The sequence below is a fragment of the Narcine bancroftii genome, chromosome 9 (assembly GCF_036971445.1).
Source record: "Narcine bancroftii isolate sNarBan1 chromosome 9, sNarBan1.hap1, whole genome shotgun sequence".
NCBI classification, from domain to species: domain Eukaryota; kingdom Metazoa; phylum Chordata; class Chondrichthyes; order Torpediniformes; family Narcinidae; genus Narcine; species Narcine bancroftii.
In genome coordinates this window covers 89,120,249-89,132,479 of record NC_091477.1, presented here as the reverse complement: position 1 = coordinate 89,132,479, position 12,231 = coordinate 89,120,249, and the positions used below count along the sequence as shown (strand labels likewise).

The 12,231-nt window shown below is 38.2% G+C and overlaps 1 protein-coding gene across 2 annotated transcripts in view; it reads right to left on the bottom strand.

Annotated features, from left to right (window-relative positions):
* schip1 (schwannomin interacting protein 1) overlaps nucleotides 1-12,231 on the bottom strand; it is a 547,841-nt gene that overhangs the window by 384,303 nt on the left and 151,307 nt on the right. The window lies entirely within an intron of this gene.

Below are 12,231 nucleotides of genomic sequence, written 5' to 3'. Positions count from 1 at the left end.
GCCCTATTAGCAAACTTAACATGATCATAACTTAGCATGATTGGGAAAACCAGGTTGGTACTAGATCCCAAGAGGAGAAGTTTATCAAATGCCTTCTGGATGGCTTCTTAGAACACTGTGTGGCTGAGCCAACCAGGGAAATGCCATGTCTGGATTGGGCATTGTGCAATGAACCAGAGTTGATATAGAGCTGAAGGAGGGCAAACCTTTAGGAGACAGATCATCATAGAATTTGCCCTGCAGTTTGAGAGGAAGAAACTAAAATTAGAGACATCAGTATACCAGTGGAATAAAGAGGACTACAGAGATACGACAGAGGAACTTTAAGATGCATTGTTAGCTTAGCAGTTAGAGCAACACTATTACAATGCCAGTGATGCGTATCTGAATATGGCGCTAAGTGTAAAGGAGTTTGTACCTTCTCCCCATGTCTTCATTTTACAGCTGCTCTGGTTTCTTTCTACCTTCCAAAACATACAGGGTTATTGGCTAATTTGGGTATAATTGTGTGGCATGGGTTTAAATAGCTGGAATTGGATTCTACCATGCTGTAAATAAAATATAAAATAATAATGTAAAAACTGACAAAAGTTCATTGGAAAGGCACATGAGCAGGGAAGATGGCAGAACAGCAACAGCTGGAGTTTCTTTGAGAAATAAGGAAGGTTCAGGACAAATATATTCCAAAAGAGAAATATTTGAATAGAAAAATGACATAACTGTGGCTGGCAAGAGAAGTCAAAGCCAAAGTGAAAGCAAAAGAAAGGGCATACAAGGAAGCAAAAATTATTGGGAAGATCGAGGTCAGGGAAGCTTTTAGACGGCAACTAAAAAGGTAAAAATACAAAATGCTGGAGAAGCTCAGCAGGTTAAACGTTGTCCTTTATGAGGCAAAGATACAGAATTGACGTTTTGGACGAGTCCTTCATCAAAGTATGAGAAAATGCCAGCAAGCATCCGAACAAAAGGGGGAGAAGGGGAAGGTGGCAAAGGCAGGAGATGATAGGTGGAGAAAGGAAGAAGGGGGAACCAGCAATGAGGGAGAGGGGGAATAGCAGGGCTGTGTGGGTGAAAGAACTGGAAAGATAGGAAAGTGGGGGAGGGGAAAGAAAAGAACAGCAGATTTTATGGAAAGCAGTAAAGTCAATTTTCATGCTATGTGGCTGGAGAGTGCCCAGATGGAAAATAAGGTGTTCTTCCAATCTGCAGGTGGTCAGGGTGCGACAGTACAAAAGGCCATGGACAGACTGGGAGGTCACTGTGGTTGCGAACGGAGTGGAGGTCTGTGACCAGTCTCTCCAATGGAGAGAATGTCAAAAAGGGTGCATCGGATGCAGTAAATAAGTTATCTGGATGTGTTGCTTCATGCGAAATGCCTGTTTGGGGCACTGCACTGTGGTGAGGGAGGAGGTGAGGGTGCAGGTGTTGCACCTCCTGCAGGCACAGGGTAAGGTGCCAGGGGTGCAATGGATGGGGAGGGATGAGTGCACTAAGGAATCACAGAGGGAGCAGTCCCTGCGGAAGGCTGAGCGGGGAAGAGAAGAAAAAATATGTCTGGTGGTGGGATCCTGTAGTAAGTCCCTGAAATTCAAGCAGATGATGTGTTGGATGCGGAGGCTGGTGGGGTGATAGGTGAGGATGAGGGGGACTCTGTTTGTTGCATCTGGGGGCCGAGGGGGCCAGGGCAGATGAGTGGGAAATGGGAGAGATGTGGATGAGTGCTGAGTTGATGGTGGTTGAGGGGAAGCCACATTTGTGCAAGAAGGCAGACATATCAGGAGCTCTGGACTGGAAGGTGCCATCTTGGGAACAGATGTGGCGGAGGAAGAAAAATCAAGAGAAGTAGATGGAATTCTTGAAGGGGGCAGGATGTAAGAGAGTGTAGACCAAGTAGTTGTGGGAGTTGGAGGGTTTGTAGAAAATGTCAGTGGAAGGCTTGTCTCCCAAGATAGAGACAAAGATGAGTTGAAAGATGCTATTTAGAGAGAGGACAAGTTCTGCTGGGCAGAGGAGGGTGGTGGTAGAGGGTGACTGGTCAGATCTTTGGTCCAGGAAGAAGTGAAATGCTTTGAAATCTTCTGTGTGGGGGATGGAGCTATAAAGGGATTGAACATCCATCGTGAAGATGAGGTGATCTGGTTTGGGGAATGTGAAGTCATTAAGGAGATGGAGGGCATGTGAGGTGTCATAGATGTCGGCGGGGAGGGATTGGACCAGAGGAGAAAGGAAAGACTCAAGGTAGGATGAAAGAAGTTCAGTGGGGCAGGAGCAGGCAGAAACAATGGGTCTATATGGATGGCTAGTGAATATTGAGTAGGAGGTATAAACTGGCAATACAGGGGTGGGAGAGAATGAGGTAGGTGGCCGTGGAGGGGAGGTGACCAGAGGTGATGAGGTTGAAGATGGTTTTGGAGACAGTGGCTTGATGTGTGATGATGGGGTCCTGTGGGAGGGGTCAATAGGAGGAGGTATCTGAGAACTGTTGACTGGCCTCAGAAAGATAGAGGTCAGTGTGCCACACCACAACTGCACCTCCCTAGTATGCTGCAGCATTTCTCCAGTATTTTGTGTTTTTAATTCAACCAATGTCTATAGAATTTTGTGATTTATTTGCAACTAAGGTCATTATCAAGGAGAAGATGAACTTTTGAAGGAGGCTAGCAAATAATATCAAAAAGGACACTTAGCGGAGTCACGTGATGGAGTAGTGGCTGGCAGGGTAAAACCAGGCATCTCCAGAAAAAAAAGAAAAAAGTCAAGAAAAGACAAAGTTCTCCAAATATAAAATATAAGAAATAAAAAATAAAGTTGCAGGGAAGAGAAAGAAGATGGTACCCAAGGAGGAAAAAGTAAAAACAACGGGAAAAAAGGAGAAACATCACTGGAAAAGAAAGGACCTTACCTGGATGAAGAAACAGGGAGCCATGGTGGCGAAGAACGCCCATTTTCTGAGGTTGGTGTCGGCCCTGCGGAGTCATGATCCCCCCGAGCGGTGGACTGCAAAAATGGGGCTCTCTGAGCCAAACAAAAGTGCACAACTGCGCATGTACGAGGAGTCGTGCATGAGCAGTACACAATCTAAGGTAAAAGAAAACACCGACAGGAGGAGGGCGCAGCCGAGGAGCGGGCAACCACAGCGCGACCAGCTGAGGGATGTCCAACACCAGGGCTCTCAGCTGGCAGAAGAGAAAGAAAGTCGATGGGGTGAACAGCAAAAGGAGCAGCAGCAGGAGGCTCAATATATATGCACCTAATGAGGAGGATCAAAAGTTTATGCAGAATATTTTTTTGAAGATTGTAGATACACAAGGAAATATATTGATAGGAGGGGATTTTAAACTTAATTTGGATCCAATGTTGGATAAAACTGGACAAAAGACAAGTAAAAAGAATAAAGTAGCCAAATTTATGGTTAAATCAATGCAGGAAATGAAACTTATGGATATATGGAGGAGGCAGCACCCAAGAGAGAAGGAATATTCATATTATTCAAGTAGGCATAAAACATACTCAAGGATTGATACGTTTTTGATGGCGGCCCATATTCAAGGGAGAGTTAGGAAAACTGAGTATAAAACTAGATTACTATATGATCATTTACCCCTGTTATTAGCAATAGAACTGGAGGACATCCTACCAAGAACATATAGATGGAGGTTAAACTCCATGCTACTTAAAAGGCAGGAATTTAGAGAGTTTATTGACCGCCAAATTAAAACGTATTTTGAAATAAACACAGAATCAGTGAAAGACAAATTTATATTATGGGACACAATGAAAGCCTTCATTAGAGCAGAGATAATAATTTATGTAACTAAGATGAAAAAGGACTACAATCGGGAAATAGAGCAGTTGGAAAGGGAGATAGTAAGTACAGAAAAGGAGCTAGTAAAAAGGGATGATATAACAAAAAAGAGAGAATTGGCGGACAAAAAAATAAAATATGAAACATTACAAACGTAATAGGTGGAGAAGAACATAATGAAAATAAAGCAAAAGTACTATGAACTGGGAGAAAAAACACACAAAATATTAGCCTGGCAAATTAAAACAGAACAAGCTAAAAGAACTGTGTTGGCATCAAGGAAAAAGGACAAAGAAATGACATATAACTCAATAGAAATTAATGAACAATTATATCAAACTGAGAATGAGGGAAAAGATGATAAAATAGAAGAGTTTTTAGCTAAAATTGAACTGCTGAAATTGCAAGAAGAGGAACAAAACAAACTGATAAAACCATTTGAAATAGAGGAAGTACAGGACTATTTAAAAAGCTGCTGAACAATAAAACACCAGGAGAGGATGATTCCCAATAGAATTCTATAAAACATTTAAAGAGTTATTAATTCCTCCTCTCCTGGAAGTAATGAACCAGATAGAAGAAACACAAAACTTGCCAGATTCATGTAAGACAGCAATAATTACAGTAATACCAAAGACAGGGAAGGATCCATTAACACCAGCATCATATAGACCAATATCTCTACTTAACTCAGATTATAAGACAATAGCGAAATTATTAGCAAACAGATTGGCCGATTGTGTACCAAAAATAGTAAAACAAGATCAAACTGGATTTATTAAGAAAAGACGAACAGTGGATAATATCTGTAAACTTATTAATCTAATTTGTGTAGTTCAAGGAAATAAGAAGCCAATAGTGGCTGATGCTTTAGACACAGAAAAAGCCTTTGATAGAGTAGAATGGAACTATTTATTTAAAGTATTACAGAGGTTCAATCTATCAGAAAAATATATTAATTGGATTAAAGCATTAAATAATGGACTTTTGGCGAAGGTAACAGTAAATGGATATGTATCGATCCAATTTAAATTAAGTAGGTCAACTAGACAGGGATGTCCATTATCCCTCTCACTGTTCGCCTTAGCAATAGAACTATTGGAAGAACTGATAAGAACAGAAAATAAAATAAAAGGGATAAAAATAAAGGAGAAGGAGTATAAAATCAGCTTACTTGCAGATGACATATTAGTATACCTAACAGAACCAGAAATATCAATAAAAGAATTACATAAGAAATTGAAGGAGTATGGAGAAATATTGGGGTACAAGATCAATGCAAATAAAAGTGAAGTGAGCCAATGAGTAATGTGGATTATACAGAATTTAAAAAAGAATCACCATTTAAATGGCAAGCACAAGCAATCTGATAACTAGGGATCAGGTTAGATAATAACTTAAGTCACCTGTACAAACTAAATTATCAGCCACTAATAAAGAAATTGCAGGAAGACTTAGAACATTGGAAAGAATTACTGCTAACGTTGATAGGGAAATTGCATTAAAATGAATGTCTTCCCAAGGATACAATACTTATTTCAATTATTGCCAATTCCCTTAACAGAGAAATTCTTTAATGAACTAAAGAGAATAATAAGGAAATTCTTGTGGAAAGGGGGGAAACCGAGTGTAGCGTTAAATAAATTAACAGAGAGGTATAACCAAGGTGGTTTGCAGTTACCTAACTTTAAAAATTACTATAAAGCCGCACATTAAGGTATTTATCAGATTTTTTACAGACAAGGGAAAAACCAGACTGGACTAAGATAGAACGAGATAAAATAGGCGAGAAGGTACCGAAACATATACTTTATAAGTGAGATGAAAAGCTGGTGCAATCTAAAAGCTTACCAGTATTGCATCATTTACTTAATATATGGAAGAAGATCCACTTAGAAAGGAAAAAAAAACAAATTACCAAATACCAAAATTGTTATTGACACAAAATCCACTAATCCCTTATACAATAACCTTTCCTTTAGAGAATGGGAGAGAAAAAGAATCAAAATAATAGAAAATTGTTTTTTGGGAAATAATTTATTAACATTTGAGTAGTTGAAGTACAAATAAGGAATAACTCATGGTACAATGTTTGCATATCATCAACTGAAATCTTATTTAAAGGATAATTTGGGAAACAGACTGAGATTACCAGAAGGAAGCAACTTTGAATATGTGATTACAGACACAATGATAATTAAAAGATTTATAACGAACATGTACATTAAGCTGCAAGATAAAGAAAATGATGAAATAAGCTATAAACCTAGACAAAAGTGGGAAAAGGATTTAAACATAAAGATAAAATGGGAAAAGTTATGTTCTAGAACTATGAAGAATACAATAAACACAAGGTTACGCATGATACAGTATAATTGGTTACACAGGTTATATATCATGCCTCAAATGTTAAAAGAATGGGATCCTACATTATCAGATTGATGTTTTCGCTGTAAGAAGGTAATGGGAACAACAGTACATGAAATTTGGGCATGTACGAAGGTGAAGATGTTTTGGGAAGATCTAAATCAGATATTAAATAAAATCACAAAGAATAACATACCAAAAAATCCAGAGATCTTTCTTCGAAGTAACATAAGAAGCAAGGAATTAGGCCTCAAATTGGATAAAGCGCAAAAAAGATTTATTATGATAGCTTAGCAGTAGCAAAAAAATGTATAATGTCAACTTGGAAAATGGAAGAGAGCCTGAGAATACAGCAATGGTACATGGAAATAAATAAATGTATTCCATTGTAAAAAATAACATATAATTTAAAAAATAAAGTCACATTATTTAAACAAATTTGGGAACCATACATGGAACACAACAGAGAGGGCTTGCCTCAGACCTCCATCCCCTAAAATGATGAGACAAAATTACTTGATTCAGTGTGTAAAAGTAGATGACATATTTTTCTTGTTTATTTTTCATTGTGTGAAGACATTGTTTCATGGTTTTATTGTACTGTATATGTTGACTATTTATTGGTTTTGGAGGGGGGTGGGAAGAGGGGAGGGAGGGTAGGGGGGGAAAAAAGGGAGAAAATGCCACTGTGTATATTTAATGAGAAGCATTTGTATATATTTTGGTTCACAGCGTGAAAAATAAAAAATTATTTAAAAAAATACTTTAAGTTTTTAAAAGTGTATTAAAAGAGAAAAAAAGAGGCAAGAGTAGATATAGGACTGATAGAAAATGTCACTGGAGAAATTGTAATGGGAGACAAGGCGAGATGGCAGAGGAACTGAATGAGTATTTTGCATCAATTTTCACTGTGGAAGACATTAGCAGAAACCAGACTTTCAAGGGTATCAGCAAAGAGAGGTGAGTGCAGTCACAATCACCAGAGAGAAGGATCGAAGGGTAGATAAGTCTCCTAGACCAAATAGAATGTACGCTCAGGTTCTGAAAGAAGTAGCTATAGAGATTGTGGAGGCCTTAGGAATGTTCTTCCAAAAATCTATAGATTCTGGCATGGTTACAGAAGACTAGAAAATTGCAAAAATCACTCTGCTATTTTTTTAAAAAAAAGGAGGGGGGCAAAAAAAAACCCATCCCAAAATATTTTCGATTTCATTAGCTTCACACTGGTGTTTGGAAAGTTGTTAGAGTCGATTGTCAAGGATGAGGTTATGGAATATCTGGTGGTACATGATAAGATAGGCCAAAGTCAGCATGGTTTCCCTTAAGAAAATATCTTGCCCGACAAACCTATGGCAATTTTTTGAAGAAACCTCAAGCAGGATATGCAGTGGATATTGTGTATTTGGACTTTCAGAAGACATTTAATAAGGTGCCGCACATGAGGCTGCTTCACAAAATGAGAGCCCATGCAATTACAGGAAAGATGCTAGCATGGGTAGAGAATTGGCTGATCAGCAGGAAATTGAAATTGCGAATAAAGAAGTGGTTCACAAAATACCACAGTTGTGTAGCAGTTAGCGCAACACCTTTACAGCACTAGCAATTGGGACCGGACCGGGGTTCGAATCCTGTATTGTCTGTCTGCAAGGAGTTTGTAAGTTCCCCCATGTCTGCATGGGTTTTCTCTGGGTGGTCCAGTTTCCTCCCACCGTTAAAATTCCATTAGCCAGAGAGTGGTTAACTTCTGGAATTTACTAGCATGGGCATCTGTGGAGGCTGGATCATTTGGTTTATTTAGGCAGAGATTGACAGGTTTCTAAATAGTCAGGGGTTCAAAGATGAAGAAAAGAAGGCATGTGAGTGGGGATGAGTGCGAGAATGGATCAGCTCCTGATGGAATTCCAGTGGACTCAATGGGCCAAATGGTTTAGTTCTGCTCCTAGGTATTATGGTCCACAGAGAGCATTTGGCACATTGGCCCTCAAAGTGTCGAGTATAGAAGTTGGAATGTTATGGTAAAATTGTGTTCAACATTGGTGAGGTCAAATTTAGAGTATTGTGTGCAGTTTTGGTCACCTAACTGCAGGAAAGATGCAAGATTGAAAGAGTACAGAGGAGATTTACAAGGATGTTGCCAGGACTTAAAGGACTGAATTAAAGTGAAAGGTTAATCAGGTTAGAGCAGTGGTTAGCGCAATGCTGTTACAGTGCCAGCGATTGGGGGTGGGCTTCGAATCCCACACTGTCTATAAGGAGTTTGTACATTCTCCCCATGTCTGCTTGGGTTTTCCCCAGGGGCTCTGGTTTCCTCCGACTGTCCAAAACATACCAGAGGTTGTAGGTTAATTTTGTGTAATTGGGCAGCATGGACTCATGGGTCAAAATGTCCTGTTACTGTGCTGTATATTAGGTTAGGACTCCCTGGAGTGTAGAAGAATTAGGTGAGATTTGTTAGAGGGACACTATATTTTGATGGGCATTAGATAGAGTAAATGCAAACAGCTTTTTCCACTGAGGTTAGATGAGATTAAAAAAAACATGGGTTAAGGGTGAAAGAGAAATATTTGAAAGGGAATATTACTCAGACAAAGAATATTGGGAGCATGGAATGAGATGCCAACAGAATTGGTGAATATAGGCTCAATTTTGAGCTTTAAGAAAAATTTGGACAGGTACGTGGATAGGAAAGATATGGAGGGATATGGTCTGGATGTAGGTCAGTGAGACTGGGCAGACACAAACAAGAAGGGCCTGTTTCTACACTGTAATATTCTATGATTCCATGGTCCTGTTAAATAAAAGCAAGCAGGCCTATCATTCTTCCGATAGTGTCAATGATCGTGACAAATCCAGCTAACTGCATTCTTAAATGTATCATCGACAATTTTTTTAAAATACAAGACCATGCACATTCCTTGCTCTCAGTGAAACAAAGGAATCCAGTTAGCAGGCAGTTATCTCAACACCAACTGACCATTTGCAAAATACTTCATCAGTCTGGCCGGCCAGTCAGATGTACCAGAATATTATTCATAAATTCTCAAAACTGCTTCAAATATAGGGGTTGAACTTTCTTCACATTTGAAATTTTATTACAAAAAATTACTGCACAACTTGAGCCCTTTTGGTTAACAATGCCAATTTTAATAAATTCTTAAAAGTTAATGTCATGACTTCTGCTTCTTCTAGAATGTAAGAAATTGAAATGGAACCTTGCATCATCTGCAGTAAGTACATTCATGCAGCAAAGATTACAGATTATTCTGCTTCATAGTGGCGCATGAATTCTGTCAAACTCTGCTCAACTCAACTGACTTTTGACCAGATTAATGAAAGGAGAAAAATTGCAATGATTTTTCTGATATCATTCTACAGAAATAAAACATCAAAGGAAACAATATAGCAATGCAATACAACAACGCACAGTGAAAATGCACCAGACAAAATCCAAATTGCACTTTGATTCAGTCTTGTGCATCCAGAGCTATTTTTAATCACAGTTCATTTCTGAATGCATGCATCAGTTAATGTGAGATGCCTGGTGTTGAAAATAGCATCCACAGAACCATGTTACACCATTTCAGTATCACTAAGATCAAAATATCATCTGTTTAAATGTATAGGACCTACCAACTGGATTTGTTGACAATACTGCAAAATAATTGTACAAATGGATTGTCATCCCTTAAAAATGGTCATGCCAAAACCATGCAAAAGCATTCAATGCTCGTTCAGTAATGTTGGTGATAATCATTGCCAAATTATGTGGTCAATAAAGTATTAAAATATTACATCTAATAATTTTGTGATATATTAAATCCATTCATTGTAAGATTGAATGCTAATAATCATGTGCAATGTAATTCAATTAGGGTCAAAGGTGTGAAACACAAACATCTGCAGGCGCTGCATTAAAAGCCCAGAGATGTCAGCCATTCTTGCAGAGTCCACAGGAGGTAAAGATATATTAAAGACATTTTGGGCCTGAGATCTTCCTCGAAGTATGTGTAAGAAAAGAAAAACAGGTGTCTGTATAGAAAATTGGGGAAAAGGGAAGAATGGGAGGGGGAGGAATTCAGACCAACAGACAAAGGTGTTAATTGGATATGATAAGAGGACAGGAGAAAAATGATTTAGGCTCTGTGAAATAAGACAGGGGGAAAAGAGAAGTGAGAGAGAGGGGGGGTTTGACTATAGTTAAAGGTGGTTAATCTACCATTTCAAATATTTTAAGAGATGCTCTGCACAGTATTAATATTACCATTAGATTTTGAATACAAAAGTCATTAAATTATTAAATTACATCATAAAATCTGCATTTAATCTGGAAAACAGCCTCGTCATTTCAAGGGGGGTAACATTTATTACTTTTTTCATCCTTCCTGACCTTCATATTTTTCTTGTTCACTGTTCACACATTTCAAATTTAACAAGCAAGATTAGCTGTAATTTGTAACAGCATCTTCATCAATCAGGCAGAAGCTCACAAATATGTCTCATTTACACTACTTTGCAGCAATAATCATTTGCAATAATGCTTTGAGAATATTGCTGATCCACTAAGCTGCTTTTAACCAGACCTGACAGATGTGAGGGAAATTACATTGCTTGCATTAAAATTGAGTTCTTTGTACTCCTTTGTTTTTAACTGAAAACGTTATTTTATAACATGAATCATGCCAGATTTGCCAAATTGCTTACAAAATAGAGAAGTACTACAATTTATTGTGCTTGTATAGCATCTGAAACTACTGTCAAGGTCCTCAGAACTTTTATAATAAATATTTTTTCCCCTACTTACAGTTTTATAGTATTTGTTAATTGTGTACTCTAATATTGATCCCATTTCCCATATTCAGTCAGGGATAAATTTTGTTATTTGGTAGCCGATCTTAAGTTTTGCTGTCTTAAATACAAGAGTAAAGGTAACAAATATATGCCCTTTAGGTTATAGGTTATCAAACACTGCTGTAATATAGATATCACAGTGGCCAATTTGTGTTTCGTTCCATCAAACATTCATGAGACAATTCTTGGATATTCAGTTTTGAGGTACTGTTTGAGAGATAAGTATTGGCCAGCAGACGAACCATCATTCCTGCTGGACCATTTCCACCTCCTTCCTAGGGTCATAGAATTTAACAGCTTATCAATAAAATAAAAGCCCAGCATGTACTGACACTATCTTGATTCAGATCTACTACCAAGCCACAACAGACTTATTGACTGGTTATCATTCCTCAGATCTTTCTTTCCCTTTTATTGTAGCGGAACGAACAGTGAGAGCTATAACTAGTAAAGAGGGATGTGAATTGTGCGAATGTGGTAACAGGGAACCAAAGACAGGCTCAAGTGCAGAACCGTGGAATATAGTAGTGATAATCCCCTACACAACACTATGTAAAAGTTTTGCTGCATTAGGGAATTGGATTTATTGTTAAGTTACAATCATAACATGTACCCATTGTGAACAGAAACTTAGACCTATTGTTAACTAAGTTAAACTTAGAGACAAATAAGTATCCTATTCTGTAATCAAGCTTCATCTTTTCAGTAACTAGATTTTTTTATAGCTTCCATTCAAAACAGTAAAACTAAGTTAATCAAGTTTCTGTAATCATGTCCATTGAGAGTATAAAACCTGTTTCAAAATCAGGCTCAGGAGATCAGCTTTGACCGGTTACCTGATGTGCATCAGTTTTAATAAATTGCCCACTGTTTCAAACATCAACTCTGTGTGATATTTCTTTTTGCTTCTACTTTGGTGTCGTTAACATGATATCCCACCAGATTGCAACTGACTATGAGGTTCCTCATTGGGTGAGTGTGTTTGAAATACCACTCTGCTAGGTAGGGGATAACTTCATAGTTGACTGCCACCCTAAGATGTGCTGAAAAGAGATCTTGGAACATGAGGAGTTTTGTGTCAGAAATCAGGGATTGGGGTGTCAGGGCAACTGGCAGAAGGGGTTTGGGTGGTTACAGGTTCAGGTGGTCAATTAGGTGACCCTAATTGATTTGGGAAATTAATTGACTAACCAACTTCATTTTCAGATATC